This window comes from Channa argus, unplaced genomic scaffold (assembly GCF_033026475.1).
Source record: "Channa argus isolate prfri unplaced genomic scaffold, Channa argus male v1.0 Contig125, whole genome shotgun sequence".
Lineage (NCBI taxonomy): Eukaryota > Metazoa > Chordata > Actinopteri > Anabantiformes > Channidae > Channa > Channa argus.
In genome coordinates, this window is record NW_027125344.1 from 39673 (window position 1) to 57491 (window position 17819).

The following is a 17819-nucleotide window of genomic DNA, read 5'->3' on the forward strand; positions in this document are numbered from 1 at the left end:
AGGGTGCAACATACAAAGATAAATTAGCATGTTCCCTCTCCGATCCCCAAACCAAAATCCAGGATCGAGATGTTCCAACAGAATGATATTTATTTTAAACGAAAGAAAGTGTCAAACAAAACATGACACTACAACTCAGGGCGAACCAAGGCCAACATAATAAACAAAATAAGCCATTTCCCACAGAAAGTGCTAGCTAGCCTGATAGAAATAAACAAACCAAAAGACAGTCGCTAACCCTAACTCCCAAATGTGAAAACAATCCAAAGAAAATGGCAGTTCACCCCTACAGATTTAATACTATTTACAAAATATACAATTTATAAACAAAACTACGGCATAAAACCTAACAATTCAAAAATGCTAAATAAAGTTTGGAAACCAAGAACAGCAAACAGGTGCTGCTGCCAGAAAGAGCCTCGCTAGCTGTTGGGAACCGTACTTTTAAAACTCCAGGAAGTGTAGGATGGACCAATCAGCTTCCTGTACTGCCCCCCAATCCGGCCAATCAGGCAGGGCACCTATAAGAACAAGAAAATAAAAACAACACATATGGCCAGGACCGTAACATGGTCTACTAGTAATGAAGCACGATGGTTGACAAACCAATAAAGTAGCAAAACAGTAATGAAAGAACAAAATTTGACGAAAATATAGAACAATTTCTATGAATAAATAGGCAGTAACACCAGCTTGTGCTGCCCGTAAACCCAAGCAAAAAAGCTTACAGCACCTGGTATTCCCACGCGGTCTTCCTACCAAGTACTAACCAGGCCCGGCTCTATTTGGCTGCCGAGATCGGATGAGATCGGGCGCTTAGAGAGCGGTGTGGCCGTAAGCTGCATTGGACATCATCAACAGCTCTTAAAAACGTTGGAGAAGCAGAATGCATGAAACTTGCTAAGAAGAAGATAAATGTGGCAAAGTACAAAGTACTATAACTGTACTGGTCTGTTACGCCCCTGTCCAGGGGGTCAGGGTGCAATATACAAAGATAAATTAGCATGTTCCCTCTCCAATCCCCAAACCAAAATCCAGGATCGAGATGTTCCAACAGAATGATATTTATTTTAAACGAAAGAAAGTGTCAAACAAAACATGACACTACAACTCAGGGCGAACCAAGGCCAACATAATAAACAAAATAAGCCATTTCCCACAGAAAGTGCTAGCTAGCCTGATAGAAATAAACAAACCAAAAGACAGTCGCTAACCCTAACTCCCTAATGTGAAAACAAGAGAAAACAATCAAAAGAAAATGGCTGTTCACCCCTACAGATTTAATACTATTTACAAAAATATACAATTTATAAACAAAACCACGGCACAAAACCTAACAATTCAAAAATGCTAAATAAGGTTTGGAAACCAAGAACAGCAAACAGGTGCTGCTGCCAGAAAGAGCCTCGCTAGCTGTTGGGAACTGTACTTTTAAAACTCCAGGAAGTGTAGGATGGACCAATCAGCTTCCTGTACTGCCCCTCAATCCGGCCAATCAGGCAGGGCACCTATAAGAACAACAAAATAAAAACAACATATATGGCCAGGACCGTAACATGGTCTACTAGTAATGAAGCACGATGGTTGACAAACCAATAATGTAGCAAAACAGCAATGAAAGAACAAAATTTGATGAAAATATAGAACAATTTCTATGAATAAATAGGCAGTAACACCAGCTTGTGCTGCCCGTAAACCCAAGCAAAAAAGCTTACAGCACCTTTTATTCCCAGGCAGTCTTCCTACCAAGTACTAACCAGGCCCGGCTCTATTTGGCTGCCGAGATCGGGCGCTTAGAGAGCGGTGTGGCCGTAAGCTGCATAAAAACGTTGGAGAAGCAGAATGCATGAAACTTGCTAAGAAGAAGATAAATGTGGCAAAGTACAAAGTACTATAACTGTACTGGTCTGTTACGCCCCTGTCCAGGGGGTCAGGGTGCAATATACAAAGATAAATTAGCATGTTCCCTCTCCAATCCCCAAACCAAAATCCAGGATCGAGATGTTCCAACAGAATGATATTTATTTTAAACGAAAGAAAGTGTCAAACAAAACATGACACTACAACTCAGGGCGAACCAAGGCCAACATAATAAACAAAATAAGCCATTTCCCATAGAAAGTGCTAGCTAGCCTGATAGAAATAAACAAACCAAAAGACAGTCGCTAACCCTTACTCCCTAATGTGAAAACAGTCCAAGAAAATGGCAGTTCACCCCTACAGATTTAATACTATTTACAAAATATACAATTTATTTAACATGGTCTACTAGTAATGAAGCACGATGGTTGAGAAACCAATAAAGTAGCAAAACAGCAATGAAAGAACAAAATTTGATGAAAATATAGAACAAATTCTATGAATAAATAGGCAGTAACACCAGCTTGTGCTGCCCGTAAACCCAAGCAAAAAAGCTTACAGCACCTGGTATTCCCAGGCGGTCTTCCTACCAAGTACTAACCAGGCCCGGCTCTATTTGGCTGCCGAGATCGGACGAGATCGGGCGCTTAGAGAGCGGTGTGGCCGTAAGCTGCATTTGACATCATCAACAGCTCTTAAAAACGCTGGAGAAGCAGAATGCATGACACTTGCTAAGAAGAAGATAAATGTGGCAAAGTACAAAGTACTATAACTGTACTGGTCTGTTACGCCCCTGTCCAGGGGGTCAGGGTGCAACATAAAAAGGTAAATTAGCATGTTCCCTCTCCGATCCCCAAACCAAACTCCAGTATCGAGATGTTCCAACAGAATGATATTTATTTTAAACGAAAGAAAGTGTCAAACAAAACATGACACTACAACTCAGGGCGAACCAAGGCCAACATAATAAACAAAATAAGCCATTTCCCACAGAAAGTGCTAGCTAGCCTGATAGAAATAAACAAACCAAAAGACAGTCGCTAACCCTAACTCCCTAATGTGAAAACAAGAGAAAACAATCAAAAGAAAATGGCTGTTCACCCCTAAAGATTTAATACTATTTACAAAATATACAATTTATAAACAAAACCACGGCACAAAACCTAACAATTCAAAAATGCTAAATAAGGTTTGGAAACCAAGAACAGCAAACAGGTGCTGCTGCCAGAAAGAGCCTTGCTAGCTGTTGGGAACCGTACTTTTAAAACTCCAGGAAGTGTAGGATGGACCAATCAGCTTCCTGTACTGCCCCCCAATCCGGCCAATCAGGCAGGGCACCTATAAGAACAAGAAAATAAAAACAACACATATGGCCAGGACCGTAACATGGTCTACTAGTAATGAAGCACGATGGTTGACAAACCAATAAAGTAGCAAAACAGTAATGAAAGAACAAAATTTGATGAATATATAGAACAATTTCTATGAATAAATAGGCAGTAACGCCAGCTTGTGCTGCCCGTAAACCCAAGCAAAAAAGCTTACAGCACCTGGTATTCCCACGCGGTCTTCCTACCAAGTACTAACCAGGCCCGGCTCTATTTGGCTGCCGAGATCGGACGAGATCGGGCGCTTAGAGAGCGGTGTGGCCGTAAGCTGCATAAAAACGTTGGAGAAGCAGAATGCATGAAACTTGCTAAGAAGAAGATAAATGTGGCAAAGTACAAAGTACTAAAACTGTACTGGTCTGTTACGCCCCTGTCCAGGGGGTCAGGGTGCAACATACAAAGATAAATTAGCATGTTCCCTCTCCGATCCCCAAACCAAACTCCAGTATCGAGATGTTCCAACAGAATGATATTTATTTTAAACGAAAGAAAGTGTCAAACAAAACATGACACTACAACTCAGGGCGAACCAAGGCCAACATAATAAACAAAATAAGCCATTTCCCACAGAAAGTGCTAGCTAGCCTGATAGAAATAAACAATCCAAAAGACAGTCGCTAACCCTAACTCCCTAATGTGAAAACAGTCCAAAGAAAATGGCTGTTCACCCCTACAGATTTAATACTATTTACAAAATATACAATTTATAAACAAAACCACGGCACAAAACCTAACAATTCAAAAATGCTAAATAAGGTTTGGAAACCAAGAACAGCAAACAGGTGCTGGTGCCAGAAAGAGCCTCGCTAGCTGTTGGGAACCGTACTTTTAAAAATCCAGGAAGTGTAGGATGGACCAATCAGCTTCCTGTACTGCCCCTCAATCCGGCCAATCAGGCAGGGCACCTATAAGAACAACAAATCAAAAACAACACATATGGCCAGGACCGTAACATGGTCTACTAGTAATGAAGCACGATGGTTGACAAACCAATAAAGTAGCAAAACAGTAATGAAAGAACAAAATTTGATGAAAATATACAACAATTTCTATGAATAAATAGGCAGTAACACCAGCTTGTGCTGCCCGTAAACCCAAGCAAAAAAGTTTACAGCACCTGGTATTCCCAGGCGGTCTTCCTACCAAGTACTAACCAGGCCCGGCTCTATTTGGCTGCCGAGATCGGACGAGATCGGGCGCTTAGAGAGCGGTGTGGCCGTAAGCTGCATTTGACATCATCAACAGCTCTTAAAAACGTTGGAGAAGCAGAATGCAAGAAACTTGCTAAGAAGAAGATAAATGTGGCAAAGTACAAAGTACTATAACTGTACTGGTCTGTTACGCCCCTGTCCAGGGGGTCAGGGTGCAACATACAAAGATAAATTAGCATGTTCCCTCTCCAATCCCCAAACCAAAATCCAGGATCGAGATGTTCCAACAGAATGATATTTATTTTAAACGAAAGAAAGTGTCAAACAAAACATGACACTACAACTCAGGGCGAACCAAGGCCAACATAATAAACAAAATAAGCCATTTCCCACAGAAAGTGCTAGCTAGCCTGATAGAAATAAACAAACCAAAAGACAGTCGCTAACCCTAACTCCCTAATGTGAAAACAAGAGAAAACAATCAAAAGAAAATGGCTGTTCACCCCTACAGATTTAATACTATTTACAAAAATATACAATTTATAAACAAAACCACGGCACAAAACCTAACAATTCAAAAATGCTAAATAAGGTTTGGAAACCAAGAACAGCAAACAGGTGCTGCTGCCAGAAAGAGCCTCGCTAGCTGTTGGGAACTGTATTTTTAAAACTCCAGGAAGTGTAGGATGGACCAATCAGCTTCCTGTACTGCCCCTCAATCCGGCCAATCAGGCAGGGCACCTATAAGAACAACAAAATAAAAACAACACATATGGCCAGGACCGTAACATGGTCTACTAGTAATGAAGCACGATGGTTGACAAACCAATAATGTAGCAAAACAGCAATGAAAGAACAAAATTTGATGAAAATATAGAACAATTTCTATGAATAAATAGGCAGTAACACCAGCTTGTGCTGCCCGTAAACCCAAGCAAAAAAGCTTACAGCACCTTTTATTCCCAGGCAGTCTTCCTACCAAGTACTAACCAGGCCCGGCTCTATTTGGCTGCCGAGATCGGGCGCTTAGAGAGCGGTGTGGCCGTAAGCTGCATAAAAACGTTGGAGAAGCAGAATGCATGAAACTTGCTAAGAAGAAGATAAATGTGGCAAAGTACAAAGTACTATAACTGTACTGGTCTGTTACGCCCCTGTCCAGGGGGTCAGGGTGCAACATACAAAGATAAATTAGCATGTTCCCTCTCCGATCCCCAAACCAAAATCCAGGATCGAGATGTTCCAACAGAATGATATTTATTTTAAACGAAAGAAAGTGTCAAACAAAACATGACACTACAACTCAGGGCGAACCAAGGCCAACATAATAAACAAAATAAGCCATTTCCCATAGAAAGTGCTAGCTAGCCTGATAGAAATAAACAAACCAAAAGACAGTCGCTAACCCTTACTCCCTAATGTGAAAACAGTCCAAGAAAATGGCAGTTCACCCCTACAGATTTAATACTATTTACAAAATATACAATTTATTTAACATGGTCTACTAGTAATGAAGCACGATGGTTGAGAAACCAATAAAGTAGCAAAACAGCAATGAAAGAACAAAATTTGATGAAAATATAGAACAATTTCTATGAATAAATAGGCAGTAACACCAGCTTGTGCTGCCCGTAAACCCAAGCAAGAAAGCTTACAGCACCTGGTATTCCCAGGCGGTCTTCCTACCAAGTACTAACCAGGCCCGGCTCTATTTGGCTGCCGAGATCGGACGAGATCGGGCGCTTAGAGAGCGGTGTGGCCGTAAGCTGCATAAAAACGTTGGAGAAGCAGAATGCATGACACTTGCTAAGAAGAAGATAAATATGGCAAAGTACAAAGTACTATAACTGTACTGGTCTGTTACGCCCCTGTCCAGGGGGTCAGGGTGCAACATACAAAGATAAATTAGCATGTTCCCTCTCCGATCCCCAAACCAAACTCCAGAATCGAGATGTTCCAACAGAATGATATTTATTTTAAACGAAAGAAAGTGTCAAACAAAACATGACACTACAACTCAGGGCGAACCAAGGCCAACATAATAAACAAAATAAGCCATTTCCCACAGAAAGTGCTAGCTAGCCTGATAGAAATAAACAATCCAAAAGACAGTCGCTAACCCTAACTCCCTAATGTTAAAACAGTCCAAAGAAAATGGCTGTTCACCCTTACAGATTTAATACTATTTACAAAATATACAATTTATTTAACATGGTCTACTAGTAATGAAGCACGATGGTTGAGAAACCAATAAAGTAGCAAAACAGCAATGAAAGAACAAAATTTGATGAAAATATAGAACAATTTCTATGAATAAATATGCAGTAACACCAGCTTGTGCTGCCCGTAAACCCAAGCAAAAAAGCTTACAGCACCTGGTATTCCCAGGCGGTCTTCCTACCAAGTACTAACCAGGCCCGGCTCTATTTGGCTGCCGAGATCGGACGAGATCGGGCGCTTAGAGAGCGGTGTGGCCGTAAGCTGCATTTGACATCATCAACAGCTCTTAAAAACTTTGGAGAAGCAGAATGCATGAAACTTGCTAAGAAGAAGATAAATGTGGCAAAGTACAAAGTACTATAACTGTACTGCTCTGTTACGCCCCTGTCCAGGGGGTCAGGGTGCAACATACAAAGATAAATTAGCATGTTCCCTCTCCAATCCCCAAACCAAAATCCAGGATCGAGATGTTCCAACAGAATGATATTTATTTTAAACGAAAGAAAGTGTCAAACAAAACATGACACTACAACTCAGGGCGAACCAAGGCCAACATAATAAACAAAATAAGCCATTTCCCACAGAAAGTGCTAGCTAGCCTGATAGAAATAAACAAACCAAAAGACAGTCGCTAACCCTAACTCCCTAATGTGAAAACAAGAGAAAACAATCAAAAGAAAATGGCTGTTCACCCCTACAGATTTAATACTATTTACAAAAATATACAATTTATAAACAAAACCACGGCACAAAACCTAACAATTCAAAAATGCTAAATAAGGTTTGGAAACCAAGAACAGCAAACAGGTGCTGCTGCCAGAAAGAGCCTCGCTAGCTGTTGGGAACTGTACTTTTAAAACTCCAGGAAGTGTAGGATGGACCAATCAGCTTCCTGTACTGCCCCTCAATCCGGCCAATCAGGCAGGGCACCTATAAGAACAACAAAATAAAAACAACACATATGGCCAGGACCGTAACATGGTCTACTAGTAATGAAGCACGATGGTTGACAAACCAATAATGTAGCAAAACAGCAATGAAAGAACAAAATTTGATGAAAATATAGAACAATTTCTATGAATAAATAGGCAGTAACACCAGCTTGTGCTGCCCGTAAACCCAAGCAAAAAAGCTTACAGCACCTTTTATTCCCAGGCAGTCTTCCTACCAAGTACTAACCAGGCCCGGCTCTATTTGGCTGCCGAGATCGGACGAGATCGGGCGCTTAGAGAGCGGTGTGGCCGTAAGCTGCATTTGACATCATCAACAGCTCTTAAAAACGCTGGAGAAGCAGAATGCATGACACTTGCTAAGAAGAAGATAAATGTGGCAAAGTACAAAGTACTATAACTGTACTGGTCTGTTACGCCCCTGTCCAGGGGGTCAGGGTGCAACATACAAAGATAAATTAGCATGTTCCCTCTCCGATCCCCAAACCAAACTCCAGTATCGAGATGTTCCAACAGAATGATATTTATTTTAAACGAAAGAAAGTGTCAAACAAAACATGACACTACAACTCAGGGCGAACCAAGGCCAACATAATAAACAAAATAAGCCATTTCCCACAGAAAGTGCTAGCTAGCCTGATAGAAATAAACAAACCAAAAGACAGTCGCTAACCCTAACTCCCAAATGTGAAAACAATCCAAAGAAAATGGCAGTTCACCCCTACAGATTTAATACTATTTACAAAATATACAATTTATAAACAAAACCACGGCACAAAACCTAACAATTCAAAAATGCTAAATAAGGTTTGGAAACCAAGAACAGCAAACAGGTGCTGCTGCCAGAAAGAGCCTTGCTAGCTGTTGGGAACCGTACTTTTAAAACTCCAGGAAGTGTAGGATGGACCAATCAGCTTCCTGTACTGCCCCCCAATCCGGCCAATCAGGCAGGGCACCTATAAGAACAAAAAAATAAAAACAACACATAAGGCCAGGACCGTAACATGGTCTACTAGTAATGAAGCACGATGGTTGACAAACCAATAAAGTAGCAAAACAGTAATGAAAGAACAAAATTTGATGAAAATATAGAACAATTTCTATGAATAAATAGGCAGTAACACCAGCTTGTGCTGCCCGTAAACCCAAGCAAAAAAGCTTACAGCACCTGGTATTCCCACGCGGTCTTCCGACCAAGTACTAACCAGGCCCGGCTCTATTTGGCTGCCGAGATCGGACGAGATCGGGCGCTTAGAGAGCGGTGTGGCCGTAAGCTGCATAAAAACGTTGGAGAAGCAGAATGCATGACACTTGCTAAGAAGAAGATAAATATGGCAAAGTACAAAGTACTATAACTGTACTGGTCTGTTACGCCAATGTCCAGGGGGTCAGGGTGCAACATACAAAGATAAATTAGCATGTTCCCTCTCCGATCCCCAAACCAAACTCCAGTATCGAGATGTTCCAACAGAATGATATTTATTTTAAACGAAAGAAAGTGTCAAACAAAACATGACACTACAACTCAGGGCGAACCAAGGCCAACATAATAAACAAAATAAGCCATTTCCCACAGAAAGTGCTAGCTAGCCTGATAGAAATAAACAATCCAAAAGACAGTCGCTAACCCTAACTCCCTAATGTGAAAACAGTCCAAAGAAAATGGCTGTTCACCCCTACAGATTTAATACTATTTACAAAATATACAATTTATAAAGAAAACCACGGCACAAAACCTAACAATTCAAAAATGCTAAATAAGGTTTGGAAACCAAGAACAGCAAACAGGTGCTGCTGCCAGAAAGAGCCTCGCTAGCTGTTGGGAACCGTACTTTTAAAACTCCAGGAAGTGTAGGATGGACCAATCAGCTTCCTGTACTGCCCCCCAATCCGGCCAATCAGGCAGGGCACCTATAAGAACAACAAAAAAAAAAACAACACATATGGCCAGGACCGTAACATGGTCTAATAGTAATGAAGCACGATGGTTGACAAACCAATAAAGTAGCAAAACAGCAATAAAAGAACAAAATTTGATGAAAATATAGAACAATTTCTATGAAAAAATAGGCAGTAACACCAGCTTGTGCTGCCCGTAAACCCAAGCAAAAAAGCTTACAGCACCTGGTATTCCCAGGCGGTCTTCCTACCAAGTACTATCCAGGACCTGCTCTATTTGGCTGCCGAGATCGGACGAGATCGGGCGCTTAGAGAGCGGTGTGGCTGTAAGCTGCATTTGACATCATCAACAGCTCTTAAAAACGCTGGAGAAGCAGAATGCATGACACTTGCTAAGAAGAAGATAAATGTGGCAAAGTACAAAGTACTATACTTGTACTGGTCTGTTACGCCCCTGTCTAGGGGGTCAGGGTGCAACATACAAAGATAAATTAGCATGTTCCCTCTCCGATCCCCAAACCAAAATCCAGGGTCGAGATGTTCCAACAGAATGATATTTATTTTAAACGAAAGAAAGTGTCAAACAAAACATGACACTACAACTCAGGGCGAACCAAGGCCAACATAATAAACAAAATAAGCCATTTCCCACAGAAAGTGCTAGCTAGCCTGATAGAAATAAACAAACCAAAAGACAGTCGCTAACCCTTACTCCCTAATATGAAAACAGTCCAAGAAAATGGCAGTTCACCCCTACAGATTTAATACTATTTACAAAATATACAATTTATTTAACATGGTCTACTAGTAATGAAGCACGATGGTTGAGAAAACCAATAAAGTAGCAAAACAGCAATGAAAGAACAAAATTTGATGAAAATATAGAACAATTTCTATGAATAAATAGGCAGTAACACCAGCTTGTGCTGCCCGTAAACCCAAGCAAAAAAGCTTACAGCACCTTGTATTCCCAGGCGGTCATCCTACCAAGTACTAACCAGGCCCGGCTCTATTTGGCTGCCGAGATCGGACGAGATCGGGCGCTTAGAGAGCGGTGTGGCCGTAAGCTGCATTTGACATCATCAACAGCTCTTAAAAACGCTGGAGAAGCAGAATGCATGACACTTGCTAAGAAGAAGATAAATGTGGCAAAGTACAAAGTACTAAAACTGTACTGGTCTGTTACGCCCCTGTCCAGGGGGTCAGGGTGCAACATACAAAGATAAATTAGCATGTTCCCTCTCCGATCCCCAAACCAAACTCCAGTATCGAGATGTTCCAACAGAATGATATTTATTTTAAACGAAAGAAAGTGTCAAACAAAACATGACACTACAACTCAGGGCGAACCAAGGCCAACATAATAAACAAAATAAGCCATTTCCCACAGAAAGTGCTATCTAGCCTGATAGAAATAAACAATCCAAAAGACAGTCGCTAACCCTAACTCCCTAATGTGAAAACAGTCCAAAGAAAATGGCTGTTCACCCCTACAGATTTAATACTATTTACAAAATATACAATTTATAAACAAAACCACGGCACAAAACCTAACAATTCAAAAATGCTAAATAAGGTTTGGAAACCAAGAACAGCAAACAGGTGCTGCTGCCAGAAAGAGCCTCGCTAGCTGTTGGGAACCGTACTTTTAAAAATCCAGGAAGTGTAGGATGGACCAATCAGCTTCCTGTACTGCCCCTCAATCCGGCCAATCAGGCAGGGCACCTATAAGAACAACAAATCAAAAACAACACATATGGCCAGGACCGTAACATGGTCTACTAGTAATGAAGCACGATGGTTGACAAACCAATAAAGTAGCAAAACAGTAATGAAAGAACAAAATTTGATGAAAATATACAACAATTTCTATGAATAAATAGGCAGTAACACCAGCTTGTGCTGCCCGTAAACCCAAGCAAAAAAGTTTACAGCACCTGGTATTCCCAGGCGGTCTTCCTACCAAGTACTAACCAGGCCCGGCTCTATTTGGCTGCCGAGATCGGGCGCTTAGAGAGCGGTGTGGCCGTAAGCTGCATTTGACATCATCAACAGCTCTTAAAAACGTTGGAGAAGCAGAATGCATGAAACTTGCTAAGAAGAAGATAAATGTGGCAAAGTACAAAGTACTATAACTGTACTGGTCTGTTACGCCCCTGTCCAGGGGGTCAGAGTGCAACATACAAAGATAAATTAGCATGTTCCCTCTCCAATCCCCAAACCAAAATCCAGGATCGAGATGTTCCAACAGAATGATATTTATTTTAAACGAAAGAAAGTGTCAAACAAAACATGACACTACAACTCAGGGCGAACCAAGGCCAACATAATAAACAAAATAAGCCATTTCCCACAGAAAGTGCTAGCTAGCCTGATAGAAATAAACAAACCAAAAGACAGTCGCTAACCCTAACTCCCTAATGTGAAAACAAGAGAAAACAATCAAAAGAAAATGGCTGTTCACCCCTACAGATTTAATACTATTTACAAAAATATACAATTTATAAACAAAACCACGGCACAAAACCTAACAATTCAAAAATGCTAAATAAGGTTTGGAAACCAAGAACAGCAAACAGGTGCTGCTGCCAGAAAGAGCCTCGCTAGCTGTTGGGAACCGTACTTTTAAAACTCCAGGAAGTGTAGGATGGACCAATCAGCTTCCTGTACTGCCCCCCAATCCGGCCAATCAGGCAGGGCACCTATAAGAACAACAAAAAAAAAAACAACACATATGGCCAGGACCGTAACATGGTCTAATAGTAATGAAGCACGATGGTTGACAAACCAATAAAGTAGCAAAACAGCAATAAAAGAACAAAATTTGATGAAAATATAGAACAATTTCTATGAAAAAATAGGCAGTAACACCAGCTTGTGCTGCCCGTAAACCCAAGCAAAAAAGCTTACAGCACCTGGTATTCCCAGGCGGTCTTCCTACCAAGTACTATCCAGGACCTGCTCTATTTAGCTGCCGAGATCAGACGAGATCGGGCGCTTAGAGAGCGGTGTGGCTGTAAGCTGCATTTGACATCATCAACAGCTCTTAAAAACGCTGGAGAAGCAGAATGCATGACACTTGCTAAGAAGAAGATAAATGTGGCAAAGTACAAAGTACTATAACTGTACTGGTCTGTTACGCCCCTGTCTAGGGGGTCAGGGTGCAACATACAAAAATAAATTAGCATGTTCCCTCTCCGATCCCCAAACCAAAATCCAGGGTCGAGATGTTTCAACAGAATGATATTTATTTTAAACGAAAGAAAGTGTCAAACAAAACATGACACTACAACTCAGGGCGAACCAAGGCCAACATAATAAACAAAATAAGCCATTTCCCACAGAAAGTGCTAGCTAGCCTGATAGAAATAAACAAACCAAAAGACAGTCGCTAACCCTTACTCCCTAATGTGAAAACAGTCCAAGAAAATGGCAGTTCACCCCTACAGATTTAATACTATTTACAAAATATACAATTTATTTAACATGGTCTACTAGTAATGAAGCACGATGGTTGAGAAACCAATAAAGTAGCAAAACAGCAATGAAAGAACAAAATTTGATGAAAATATAGAACAATTTCTATGAATAAATATGCAGTAACACCAGCTTGTGCTGCCCGTAAACCCAAGCAAAAAAGCTTACAGCACCTGGTATTCCCAGGCGGTCTTCCTACCAAGTACTAACCAGGCCCGGCTCTATTTGGCTGCCGAGATCGGACGAGATCGGGCGCTTAGAGAGCGGTGTGGCCGTAAGCTGCATTTGACATCATCAACAGCTCTTAAAAACTTTGGAGAAGCAGAATGCATGAAACTTGCTAAGAAGAAGATAAATGTGGCAAAGTACAAAGTACTATAACTGTACTGCTCTGTTACGCCCCTGTCCAGGGGGTCAGGGTGCAACATACAAAGATAAATTAGCATGTTCCCTCTCCAATCCCCAAACCAAAATCCAGGATCGAGATGTTCCAACAGAATGATATTTATTTTAAACGAAAGAAAGTGTCAAACAAAACATGACACTACAACTCAGGGCGAACCAAGGCCAACATAATAAACAAAATAAGCCATTTCCCACAGAAAGTGCTAGCTAGCCTGATAGAAATAAACAAACCAAAAGACAGTCGCTAACCCTAACTCCCTAATGTGAAAACAAGAGAAAACAATCAAAAGAAAATGGCTGTTCACCCCTACAGATTTAATACTATTTACAAAAATATACAATTTATAAACAAAACCACGGCACAAAACCTAACAATTCAAAAATGCTAAATAAGGTTTGGAAACCAAGAACAGCAAACAGGTGCTGCTGCCAGAAAGAGCCTCGCTAGCTGTTGGGAACTGTACTTTTAAAACTCCAGGAAGTGTAGGATGGACCAATCAGCTTCCTGTACTGCCCCTCAATCCGGCCAATCAGGCAGGGCACCTATAAGAACAACAAAATAAAAACAACACATATGGCCAGGACCGTAACATGGTCTACTAGTAATGAAGCACGATGGTTGACAAACCAATAATGTAGCAAAACAGCAATGAAAGAACAAAATTTGATGAAAATATAGAACAATTTCTATGAATAAATAGGCAGTAACACCAGCTTGTGCTGCCCGTAAACCCAAGCAAAAAAGCTTACAGCACCTTTTATTCCCAGGCAGTCTTCCTACCAAGTACTAACCAGGCCCGGCTCTATTTGGCTGCCGAGATCGGGCGCTTAGAGAGCGGTGTGGCCGTAAGCTGCATAAAAACGTTGGAGAAGCAGAATGCATGAAACTTGCTAAGAAGAAGATAAATGTGGCAAAGTACAAAGTACTATAACTGTACTGGTCTGTTACGCCCCTGTCCAGGGGGTCAGGGTGCAACATACAAAGATAAATTAGCATGTTCCCTCTCCGATCCCCAAACCAAAATCCAGGATCGAGATGTTCCAACAGAATGATATTTATTTTAAACGAAAGAAAGTGTCAAACAAAACATGACACTACAACTCAGGGCGAACCAAGGCCAACATAATAAACAAAATAAGCCATTTCCCATAGAAAGTGCTAGCTAGCCTGATAGAAATAAACAAACCAAAAGACAGTCGCTAACCCTTACTCCCTAATGTGAAAACAGTCCAAGAAAATGGCAGTTCACCCCTACAGATTTAATACTATTTACAAAATATACAATTTATTTAACATGGTCTACTAGTAATGAAGCACGATGGTTGAGAAACCAATAAAGTAGCAAAACAGCAATGAAAGAACAAAATTTGATGAAAATATAGAACAATTTCTATGAATAAATAGGCAGTAACACCAGCTTGTGCTGCCCGTAAACCCAAGCAAGAAAGCTTACAGCACCTGGTATTCCCAGGCGGTCTTCCTACCAAGTACTAACCAGGCCCGGCTCTATTTGGCTGCCGAGATCGGACGAGATCGGGCGCTTAGAGAGCGGTGTGGCCGTAAGCTGCATTTGACATCATCAACAGCTCTTAAAAACGCTGGAGAAGCAGAATGCATGACACTTGCTAAGAAGAAGATAAATGTGGCAAAGTACAAAGTACTATAACTGTACTGGTCTGTTACGCCCCTGTCCAGGGGGTCAGGGTGCAACATACAAAGATAAATTAGCATGTTCCCTCTCCGATCCCCAAACCAAACTCCAGTATCGAGATGTTCCAACAGAATGATATTTATTTTAAACGAAAGAAAGTGTCAAACAAAACATGACACTACAACTCAGGGCGAACCAAGGCCAACATAATAAACAAAATAAGCCATTTCCCACAGAAAGTGCTAGCTAGCCTGATAGAAATAAACAAACCAAAAGACAGTCGCTAACCCTAACTTCCTAATGTGAAAACAAGAGAAAACAATCAAAAGAAAATGGCTGTTCACCCCTAAAGATTTAATACTATTTACAAAATATACAATTTATAAACAAAACCACGGCACAAAACCTAACAATTCAAAAATGCTAAATAAGGTTTGGAAACCAAGAACAGCAAACAGGTGCTGCTGCCAGAAAGAGCCTTGCTAGCTGTTGGGAACCGTACTTTTAAAACTCCAGGAAGTGTAGGATGGACCAATCAGCTTCCTGTACTGCCCCCCAATCCGGCCAATCAGGCAGGGCACCTATAAGAACAAAAAAATAAAAACAACACATAAGGCCAGGACCGTAACATGGTCTACTAGTAATGAAGCACGATGGTTGACAAACCAATAAAGTAGCAAAACAGTAATGAAAGAACAAAATTTGATGAAAATATAGAACAATTTCTATGAATAAATAGGCAGTAACACCAGCTTGTGCTGCCCGTAAACCCAAGCAAAAAAGCTTACAGCACCTGGTATTCCCACGCGGTCTTCCGACCAAGTACTAACCAGGCCCGGCTCTATTTGGCTGCCGAGATCGGACGAGATCGGGCGCTTAGAGAGCGGTGTGGCCGTAAGCTGCATAAAAACGTTGGAGAAGCAGAATGCATGACACTTGCTAAGAAGAAGATAAATATGGCAAAGTACAAAGTACTATAACTGTACTGGTCTGTTACGCCCCTGTCCAGGGGGTCAGGGTGCAACATACAAAGATAAATTAGCATGTTCCCTCTCCGATCCCCAAACCAAACTCCAGTATCGAGATGTTCCAACAGAATGATATTTATTTTAAACGAAAGAAAGTGTCAAACAAAACATGACACTACAACTCAGGGCGAACCAAGGCCAACATAATAAACAAAATAAGCCATTTCCCACAGAAAGTGCTAGCTAGCCTGATAGAAATAAACAATCCAAAAGACAGTCGCTAACCCTAACTCCCTAATGTGAAAACAGTCCAAAGAAAATGGCTGTTCACCCCTACAGATTTAATACTATTTACAAAATATACAATTTATAAAGAAAACCACGGCACAAAACCTAACAATTCAAAAATGCTAAATAAGGTTTGGAAACCAAGAACAGCAAACAGGTGCTGCTGCCAGAAAGAGCCTCGCTAGCTGTTGGGAACCGTACTTTTAAAACTCCAGGAAGTGTAGGATGGACCAATCAGCTTCCTGTACTGCCCCCCAATCCGGCCAATCAGGCAGGGCACCTATAAGAACAACAAAAAAAAAAACAACACATATGGCCAGGACCGTAACATGGTCTAATAGTAATGAAGCACGATGGTTGACAAACCAATAAAGTAGCAAAACAGCAATAAAAGAACAAAATTTGATGAAAATATAGAACAATTTCTATGAAAAAATAGGCAGTAACACCAGCTTGTGCTGCCCGTAAACCCAAGCAAAAAAGCTTACAGCACCTGGTATTCCCAGGCGGTCTTCCTACCAAGTACTATCCAGGACCTGCTCTATTTGGCTGCCGAGATCGGACGAGATCGGGCGCTTAGAGAGCGGTGTGGCTGTAAGCTGCATTTGACATCATCAACAGCTCTTAAAAACGCTGGAGAAGCAGAATGCATGACACTTGCTAAGAAGAAGATAAATGTGGCAAAGTACAAAGTACTATACTTGTACTGGTCTGTTACGCCCCTGTCTAGGGGGTCAGGGTGCAACATACAAAGATAAATTAGCATGTTCCCTCTCCGATCCCCAAACCAAAATCCAGGGTCGAGATGTTCCAACAGAATGATATTTATTTTAAACGAAAGAAAGTGTCAAACAAAACATGACACTACAACTCAGGGCAAACCAAGGCCAACATAATAAACAAAATAAGCCATTTCCCACAGAAAGTGCTAGCTAGCCTGATAGAAATAAACAAACCAAAAGACAGTCGCTAACCCTTACTCCCTAATGTGAAAACAGTCCAAGAAAATGGCAGTTCACCCCTACAGATTTAATACTATTTACAAAATATACAATTTATTTAACATGGTCTACTAGTAATGAAGCACGATGGTTGAGAAAACCAATAAAGTAGCAAAACAGCAATGAAAGAACAAAATTTGATGAAAATATAGAACAATTTCTATGAATAAATAGGCAGTAACACCAGCTTGTGCTGCCCGTAAACCCAAGCAAAAAAGCTTACAGCACCTTGTATTCCCAGGCGGTCATCCTACCAAGTACTAACCAGGCCCGGCTCTATTTGGCTGCCGAGATCGGACGAGATCGGGCGCTTAGAGAGCGGTGTGGCCGTAAGCTGCATTTGACATCATCAACAGCTCTTAAAAATGCTGGAGAAGCAGAATGCATGACACTTGCTAAGAAGAAGATAAATGTGGCAAAGTACAAAGTACTAAAACTGTACTGGTCTGTTACGCCCCTGTCCAGGGGGTCAGGGTGCAACATACAAAGATAAATTAGCATGTTCCCTCTCCGATCCCCAAACCAAACTCCAGTATCGAGATGTTCCAACAGAATGATATTTA

General features: G+C 41.1%; 17 pseudogenes; all 17 read right to left on the minus strand.

Annotated features, from left to right (window-relative positions):
* Positions 1–721: 721 nt before the first annotated feature.
* LOC137121714 (5S ribosomal RNA) lies at positions 722–840 on the minus strand (annotated as a pseudogene).
* A 1572-nt stretch (positions 841–2412) lies between these two features.
* On the minus strand, positions 2413–2531 carry LOC137121740 (5S ribosomal RNA; annotated as a pseudogene).
* Positions 2532–3398: 867 nt separating this feature from the next.
* On the minus strand, positions 3399–3517 carry LOC137121758 (5S ribosomal RNA; annotated as a pseudogene).
* An 836-nt stretch (positions 3518–4353) lies between these two features.
* Positions 4354–4472, minus strand: LOC137121770 (5S ribosomal RNA; annotated as a pseudogene).
* A 1572-nt stretch (positions 4473–6044) lies between these two features.
* On the minus strand, positions 6045–6163 carry LOC137121741 (5S ribosomal RNA; annotated as a pseudogene).
* Positions 6164–6759: 596 nt separating this feature from the next.
* LOC137121744 (5S ribosomal RNA) lies at positions 6760–6878 on the minus strand (annotated as a pseudogene).
* An 868-nt stretch (positions 6879–7746) lies between these two features.
* Positions 7747–7865, minus strand: LOC137121724 (5S ribosomal RNA; annotated as a pseudogene).
* An 857-nt stretch (positions 7866–8722) lies between these two features.
* LOC137121759 (5S ribosomal RNA) lies at positions 8723–8841 on the minus strand (annotated as a pseudogene).
* Positions 8842–9678: 837 nt separating this feature from the next.
* On the minus strand, positions 9679–9797 carry LOC137121772 (5S ribosomal RNA; annotated as a pseudogene).
* Positions 9798–10414: 617 nt separating this feature from the next.
* On the minus strand, positions 10415–10533 carry LOC137121781 (5S ribosomal RNA; annotated as a pseudogene).
* An 857-nt stretch (positions 10534–11390) lies between these two features.
* Positions 11391–11499, minus strand: LOC137121727 (5S ribosomal RNA; annotated as a pseudogene).
* Positions 11500–12368: 869 nt separating this feature from the next.
* Positions 12369–12487, minus strand: LOC137121763 (5S ribosomal RNA; annotated as a pseudogene).
* A 616-nt stretch (positions 12488–13103) lies between these two features.
* On the minus strand, positions 13104–13222 carry LOC137121745 (5S ribosomal RNA; annotated as a pseudogene).
* Positions 13223–14794: 1572 nt separating this feature from the next.
* Positions 14795–14913, minus strand: LOC137121746 (5S ribosomal RNA; annotated as a pseudogene).
* Positions 14914–15780: 867 nt separating this feature from the next.
* LOC137121760 (5S ribosomal RNA) lies at positions 15781–15899 on the minus strand (annotated as a pseudogene).
* An 837-nt stretch (positions 15900–16736) lies between these two features.
* Positions 16737–16855, minus strand: LOC137121773 (5S ribosomal RNA; annotated as a pseudogene).
* A 617-nt stretch (positions 16856–17472) lies between these two features.
* On the minus strand, positions 17473–17591 carry LOC137121782 (5S ribosomal RNA; annotated as a pseudogene).
* Between the last annotated feature and the right edge of the window lie 228 nt (positions 17592–17819).